Here is an 8997-nt window from a genome sequence, read left to right on the forward strand (position 1 = left end):
CCCACCACAAAGCAGCCCAAATTGCATGTGAGTCCCATCTATTTCTTACACGTTGCACTTGATATGCTTCATTTCTGCAAGTGTCATTGCAGAAGAATGTGGAAAGGTTTGTGCTAGAAAGTGGGCTTGCTGCAAGGTTCAGACAAACTTTATGCCGGGGATAAAAATATCTCAATACTTTGTAGAAAGTAATCTATGCCAGAGGTCCTCAACCTTTTGAGTACCAGGGACCAGTTCTGTGGAGAGACCACAGGGTGTGTGGTTTTGTGTGCTGTCTGCATCCTGGGGATGGGTCTTTGCTTGTTTGTGCAGACTAGTTGCTGGTATGTCACAGCCTGGTATTGGTCTATGGACCGGGGATTGGGGACCCCTTTTGAGCAAGCTTGAAATAAAATGGATGTTTTATTTTGGATGATATTGTCATATCCTTTCCTCAAATGTCCATAGATTTTGCTGAATCTGATTAGCTAGGATGGGGCAAGTCTCCAAGATTTGCATTATTGTTAGCCAGAAGTTAGACATCTCTGTTTTAAACTCTCAATAGCCTTCTTAACAGCTGAAAGATCAGTCAGATTCATCTTTCATTTAAAGAAGTACAATATCAATAGAGAGTAGCTATACTTAGATGCATGTTGTACACAGATCTGATTTAGATCAGGCTTCTATTTTTGAGGAGTGACACAGGGCTGGAGGCATGATGCATGATGTTTCTTCATGGTCTTTTTATTTTCTTTGTGGCTAGGATATAGAAAGATTAATATAGGGATAAAATCCCTGTAAAAATGTTGATTGCTTCAATTCATAACATGTATTTACAAAGGCACAGCCTATAGAAAGTTAAGGGTATGTAGCTTCAATCTTTTAGGAGATGATCCCCAAATCTTCAGTTAAAAACAGACTACAGAGGAGAACAGATTACAGTCATTATGGTCAATGGCACAACATGATTATTTCCTATAGCAGCAGAAATAATGGTTTCTCAAAAATGAACCTAATTGTTAACATTCAATTTTCCTTTTGTGTATATCAGTTAGATGTCGTGGCTCAATGGTTAGAATGCAGCATTGCAGGCTAACTCACTGCCCACTGCCAGGAGTTTAATTGTGACCAACTCAAGGTTGAGTCAGCCTTCCAACCTTCTGTGGTTGGTAAAATGAAGACCCAGATTGTTGGGGGAGGGATTCTCTGTGGAACTGCCTTCTCCTATACTTCTTGTGCCCGTTTGACTAGGTTTATTTGTTTAATCAAATTTATATAGCCATCCATCTCTAATATAATGACTGTGGGCAACTACAATAAAATTAACAATTTATGCATATTATTAAACCAAAATAATTAAATTAATTATTGAGTAGCGCCATATACGAACTCAATAGGTACAAGCTTTTGAATTTTCTCCCTTTTATATGATTTTGATTCTGCATATGGTTTATTTTATGAGTGTGAAGGGAGGGCTAGGTGATTTTTTTTTCTTTACTGTTAGCTACTCAGACACTTCAACAATAGATGGCATACAAATCAATCAAACATACAAAAAAGGCAATGGTTCAATATCTCAAGCACAAAGCTATATAGTACTCCATATGAATACTTTAGTGTGCTATAATTTACAAGGTACAGTTTGAAAAGTTTGCAGTTTGATCTCTTATTCAAATTAATTTGTCATTTTGTTCTCTGCTTGCAGGAATATATTATCCATGATAATACAGAAAATACATGTTTCAAAAGATGAAATACTGTAGAAAAGAGAACCAAAGTCTGTACATATGACAATGTCTGATATTGTACTGAAAGCATTCAATCTTTCCCTTAAAAAAATAGATTCCTGGCATGTCAGGTGGCATCCTTCAAACAAAATTGGGGGCTGAATCCAAAAACATCATAATGTAACATAGGGTACATGATTTATCTATCAGTTTTGAAATTCTTGTTAAAGAATGACTAATGTGCATGGGAAAGAAAGCCACAAAAAAAATGAGACACACTATAACAGCAGGCCTACAACATGAAGCAGCAGCAAAACGAAAAGGACAGACAGACTCTTTTGTGCAGGTCAGAGAAAATAGGTCATAAATACTCAGAAAATTTCCCTTCCACTCATGAAGCAATTAAAATTCCAGGACTAACTAACTGATAATGGAATTTTGATGAGAAGTGGGGAATCAGCCACGGGATTAACAGATTTTTTATTATTGTTCCTTGTTTGTACGGAGATAAATAATAGGATGTATCATTTGGCTTTCTTGCATAATTGAAAACAAATGCATTTCCCTGAATGAAACAAAAGCAGGGTATCCATTTCACAATGACACATCATCTTACAAGAATACCACTGACAATTAATTGCTCTTTCTCATTTGGAGCAACTTAATTAAAATTAATGCAATACTTTTGAGGAGATTTTGTTTTGTTTTTGTTTTTAATGAAGGCTAAAGAACTTTCATATATACATATACACATACACACACACACACACATATCTACATATACATACACACACACACACACACACACACACACATATACAGGTAGTCCTCAACTTACAACCAAAACCGAGCCCAAAATTTCTGTTATTAACTGAGACACTTGTTAAGTGAGTTTTGCCCCATTTTACAATCTTTCTTGTCTCAGTTGTTAAGTGAATCACTGCAGTTGATAAGTTAGTAGCCTGGTTGTTTTAAGCGAGTTTGTCTTCCCCATTGATTTTGCTTGTTAAAAGGGTACAAAAGAAGATCACATGACCTTGGGGTACAGTAACCATCATAAATATCAACCAGTTGCCAAGCATCTGGATTTTGATAATATAATCATGGAGATGCTATAAAGGTCGTAACTGTGAAAAAAATGGTCATGTCACTTTTTTCAATGTCATTGTCTCTTTAAATGGTCACTAAGTGAACTGTTGTAAGTCGTGGACGATAGATAGATAGATAGATAGATAGATAGATAGATAGATAGATAGATAGATAGATAGATAGATAGATAGATAGATAGATAGATAATAGACATAGAGACACACAAGCACACAAACATATATACAGTATATATACATATACACACACAAACACACATATAAAGAGAGAATCCAATGAAGCTCATGGGGGGGGTCTTTGCTGGAAGAAAAAAAAAAACACTCAAACAAACAAGACTGTAAAAAACCTCTTTAGGTGAGATATGATTTAGACCAGGGATGTCAAACTGCCAGGTTGCGGGCTGGATGCGTCACACAGAAGCCACACCTACCCCATTGTCGGCAATGGCAAAACTGTCCCAATACATTGTGTGACGTCATGAGTTTGACCTGTCTGATTTAGACTAAGAGCATCAGATATAGAGTATAGCTCCTCAAAATAACATGGGTTGTAGAAGCCTATTGACTGACTGAATCTTACTCAGGTTTTTGGCCTAAAGACATGGAAGAACTAGAACAAAATTGGCAGGGAAAGTATAGGCAGAAGCATGGTATGACTTACATGGTTTGAAATCTGATTTTTTTTTCAGTTGTGTAGCTTGATGTTTGACCACTTTCTCTGCCCATCTAGTTATTTTGTTTTATTGACAAGTGAGTGTGAACCCTTGTATGTAAATTTAGACCATCTTTAACTTGCTTCTGCTATCTTGTTCCACCCAATATTAATCTTGTTGCAATGTGAGCACCCTTTAACTCATTGCTAATCCAATGATGAGTTTGCACTAGGATCATATACTTTCAAATCATTTTAAAGGGAAAAGTGGAGCCATTTATTTAAAGTTTTAAAGTATGGGTTATTCTTTATGCAGATTCAAGATAAAAGACTGGACCTCTCCCCATTCAACAACATTTGGTGGTAGCTTAATTGCAATACCTGTCTCAGATGAAGTTCAGATGAATTCCTGGAAGGGTTCCCGCAGGTGTAATGCATTCATGTCAGATATTCTACTACAGACTAGCAATATTTCTCACTAGGTTTTCCACAGTCGTTACATAGGCACCAGAGGTATCAGCTAGATATGGTTTAAAAAAGTCAAGAGGGCAACCATCTTATATTATTTTATTAATTCTTCATGTTACTTATCTAGATTTATTATAGTTGCCCAATCCCATAGACTCTAGGGGGTTGTGTATATATGCCTTCGAGTCAGCATTGACTTTTTGCAACTAGTCACCTGCATTGGTCCCTGAAATTTTGGGGACCAGGTTTTGGAAGGGGTATGCCATTGCTTTCTTCTTCCCAGGTCTGAGAGAGAAGGATTGACCCAAGGTCACCAAGCTGACTTTGTGTCTAAGACAAAATTAAAACTGATGGTCTGCTGATTTCCTGGTTTATAATCCAAAATTCTGGTTTTATAGTTTCCCAGTTTCTAGTGCTTTTCTTGTAAAAGAAAAAGGTGCCGGAACTCACACATGTCATACAACCCGCCTTGCCTACTCTACAAGGTTCCATCCAAAAAAGGTGCCGGAACTCTGTTCTGAGCGTTCTATGAGAAAAAAAGCCCTGAGCCTGATACTTCAACCATAACATCCAACTGGCTTTAAAAAAAAACAAAAACAAGAGTTAAAAAATGCAGTATGCACAGTAATATGTGCAGAAACATACGGATGAAGGCTTCTAGTATATCTCTTCTTGTCCTGTCCAGAGGATCATAATACTGCACAATCCAATCTGGGTCGGTCACTGGGACCAGGGTTTTGTCTGCCGAGCTTTCGGACTTGTGCTGGAGCCCATCTTCAGGGAACGTCTCTCTAGCAGAGTGTGTGCTGTTCTGTGTCATTGTGATCATCATACTGATGTGCATTGTGGTGAAGGGCCACTAGGTCTGAGCTGCAAGAATCTGGACAGCCTCTAGATGGCATTAGAGAAGTAGAAACTCCTGTATCTCTTCAATATCAACTGCCTAAGAGTTGTTTACAGTTTTGGAACTCGGATCAGTAGTCCATTGGAGCATATCACATAATAAAGCTGAAAGAATTATACAAATTTCAGGCTTTCTGGATGTGTAAGAAAAAAAAACCTCAAAATGTAAATGCATGCCAAGTCTGTATTTAAAACAATAATAAAATGGACTACTTTGCAATTAAAAAAAGACAAAGAAAATCATTTATTTTATAAACAGGAGAGGGAAAATGAATAAAAATGTGCATTAGGAAATGTCTGTCCAAATGAATGTGATATTAATGAACACTTAGGCACACTCTTTTCTCAAATTGGAAAACAAAAAACAAAAAAAACCCCAAACTTGAAATTGATCAGGTGAAGTAATGTATATGTAGAATATGTGTGTTGTAGTAATTAGCATGCATGGTGAGGGCTGGGGAGACTTGGGTTCAAATCCAGTTTAAGCCCTAGAAGCCCACCGGGTGACTTTGAGACAATTTATTTCTTTCTACCCTGTCTATGTAAAAGGATTGGTGTTGTGGGGATAAACGGAGAGGGAGATTATCTTGCAAGCCTCTTTGAGCCTTGCAAGAAAAGGAAGGATATAAATATAACAAATAGACACTAATGAAATGAACAATATTGTCCATTGATGTATTTACTCAAGTTATATACTGCTCCAATTTGAAGTGTCTCGAGTGACTCACCAAATCCTTAAAAAGTTGCAGAGGTTTTTGTTTCTTAAGTACAAGACCAAGGAACACTAAAACACTGTTTGTTCCCACATCACCCTGGGACCTTGGGGATAAGAATGCATTTATCTCATCCTGAAAAAGCTTCCAGAAAAATTGAAGTGTTCAAGGCTCTTCAGAAATTTAAAAGAAGGGGACCTATCCATATATCTACTGTAGTATCAGATTGTTCCAGTCAAGATGCAATTAATGCACATCATGGGGAACTCATCCCACGTGAGGTTTGTTTCTTAAAATGTAAAAAATATAAACAAAATATGTTGATTGTTTATAATGTATGCAATGGCTTACTTTTAAATCTTACCTATGAATTTATTCTTGCCTATGAAAATGGCAAATGTTACTAATATAAGGATCTAATTGCTGAAGAGTTATACTTTGTTTTGTCTTTCCACTCACAAATTCCTTCCAAAAGTAATTTGTGTGAGAGCCTTTTGCATTTACAGGTAGGATAGATAAAGATGGATGGATAGATTAGGTAGATAGGCTAATAATAATAATAATAATAATAATAATAATAATAATAATAATAATAATAATAATAATAATAATAATAATAATCCCCTTCATGGATTATTGCCTTGTCGTGGCGAAGGGGCTTGCGTAATTCAATGAAGCTATGAGCTATGCCGTGCAGGGCCACCCAAGATGGACAGGTCATAGCAGAGAGTTCTGACAAAACGTGATCCACTGGAGAAGGAAATGGCAAACCACTCCAGAATCTTTGCCATGAAAACCCTATGGACAGTACCAAAAGGCAAAATGATATGACGCTGGAAGATGAGCCCCTCAGGTCGGAAGGCGTCCAATATGCTACTGGGGAAGAGCAGAGGGCTAGTACTAGTAGCGCCAGAAAGAATGAAGCGACTGGGCCAAAGCCGAAAGGACGCTCAGCTGTGGATGTGTCTGGTGGTGAAAGGAAAGTCCGATGCTGTAAAGATTTTTTCTCCATAGGAACCTGGAATGTAAGATCCATGAATCAAGGAAAGTTGGACGTGGTCAAACAAGAGATGACAAGACTGAACATCGACATCTTTTGTATCAGCGAACTAAAATGGACAGGAATGGGTGAATTTAATTCAGATGACCATCAGGTATACTACTGCGGGCAAGAATCCCTCAGAAGAAATGGAGTAGCCTTCATAGTCAATAAAAGAGTAGGAAAAGCAATACTGGGATACAATCCTCAAAATGACAGAATGATCTCAGTTCGAATCCAAGGCAAACCATTCAATATCACAGTAGTCCAAGTCTATGCCCCAACCACCAGTGCTGAAGAGGAAGAAATTGACCGGTTCTATGAAGCCCTACAGCACCTTATAGAACTAACACCCAAAAATGATGTCCTTATCATCATGGGGGATTGGAATGCTAAAGTAGGAAGCCAAAAGATAACTGGAATAACAGGCAAGTTTGGCCTTGGAGTACAAAATGAAGCAGGGCACAGGCTGATAGAATTTTGTCAAGAGAATACGATGGTCATAGCAAACACTCTTTTCCAACAACCCAAGAGACGGCTCTACATATGGACATCACCAGACGGTCAACACAGAAATCAGATTGACTATATGCTCTGCAGCCAAAGTTGGAGAAGCTCTATACAGTCAGTAAAAACAAGACCAGGAGCTGACTGTGGCTCAGACCATGAGCTTCTCCTTGCAAAGTTTAGGCTTAAACTGAAGAAAGTAGGGAAAAGCACTAGGCCACTCAGGTATGAATTGAATCATATCCCTGTTGAATATACAGTAGAGGTGACAAATAGATTTAAGGAATTAGATCTGATAGACAGAGTGCCTGAAGAACTATGGACAGAGGTTCGCGACATTGTACAACAGGTAGCAACCAAAACCATCCCAAAGAAAAAGAAATGCAAGAAAGCAAAATGGCTGTCTGAGGAAGCTTTGCAAATAGCTGAGGAAAGGAGGGAAGCGAAAGGCAAGAGAGAAAAACATAGATATGCCCAATTGAATGCAGAATTCCAGAGAATAGCTAGAAGAGATAAGAATGCCTTCTTAAATGAACAGTGCAAAGAAATAGAAGAAAACAATAGAATAGGGAGGACCAGAGATCTTTTCAAGAAAATTGGAGAGATGAAGGGAACGTTTAATGCAAAAATGGGCATGATAAGGGACCAAAATGGCAGGGACCTAACAGAGGCAGAAGAGATTAAGAAGAGGTGGCAAAATTACACAGAAGAACTATACAAGAATGAGCTTAACGTCCCAGATAATCACAATGAGGTGGTCACTGACCTCGAGCCAGACATCCTAGAATGTGAAGTGAAGTGGGCCTTAGAAAAGCTGAGCAACAACAAAGCTAGTGGAGGTGACAGTATTCCAGCTGAGCTATTCAAAATCTTAAAAGACAATGCAGTAAAAGTGCTACACTCAATTTGCCAGCAAATTTGGAAAACTCAACAGTGGCCACAGGATTGGAAAAGATCAGTTTACATTCCAATTCCAAAGAAAGGCAGTGCCAAAGAATGTTCAAACTATCGCACCATTGCACTCATTTCTCATGCTAGTAAAGTCATGCTTAAAATCCTACAAGCTAGACTTCAGCAGTATGTGGATCGAGAACTACCAGAAGTACAGGCAGGATTTCGAAGAGGCAGAGGAACTAGAGATCAAATTGCCAACATACGCTGGATCATGGAGAAAGCTAGGGAATTCCAGAAAAACATCTACTTCTGCTTCATTGACTATGCTAAAGCCTTTGATTGTGTGGATCATAACAAACTGTGGCAAGTTCTTAAAGAGATGAGAGTACCAGACCATCTTATTTGTCTCTTGAGAAACCTATATGCGGGTCAAGTAGCAACAGTGAGAACTGGACATGGAACCACTGATTGGTTCAAAATTGGGAAAGGAGTCCAGCAAGGCTGTATACTGTCGCCCTGCCTATTTAACTTATATGCAGAGCACATCATGAGAAAGGCAGGGCTAGATGAATCAAAAGTTGGAATTAAGATTGCCGGAAGAAATATCAACAACCTAAGATACGCAGATGATACCACTCTAATGGCAGAAAGTGAAGAAGAACTAAAGAGCCTCTTGTTGCGGGGGAAGAAGGAGAGTGCAAAACTTGGGTTGAAACTTAACATTAAGAAAACCAAGATCATGGCATCTGGCCCTCTCAATTCCTGGCAAATAGATGGGGAAGAAATGGAGGTAGTGACAGATTTTATTTTCCTGGGCTCCAAGATCACTGCAGATGGGGACTGTAGCCAAGAAATTAAAAGACGCTTGCTCCTGGGGAGGAAAGCCATGGCAAATCTAGACAGCACACTAAAAAGCAGAGACATCACCCTGTCAACAAAAGTGCGTATAGTCAAGGCTATGGTCTTCCCAGTTGCAATGTATGGCAGTGAAAGTTGGACCATAAGAAAG

The sequence above is a fragment of the Vipera ursinii genome (assembly GCF_947247035.1).
Source record: "Vipera ursinii genome assembly, chromosome: 3".
NCBI classification, from domain to species: Eukaryota; Metazoa; Chordata; class Lepidosauria; order Squamata; family Viperidae; genus Vipera; species Vipera ursinii.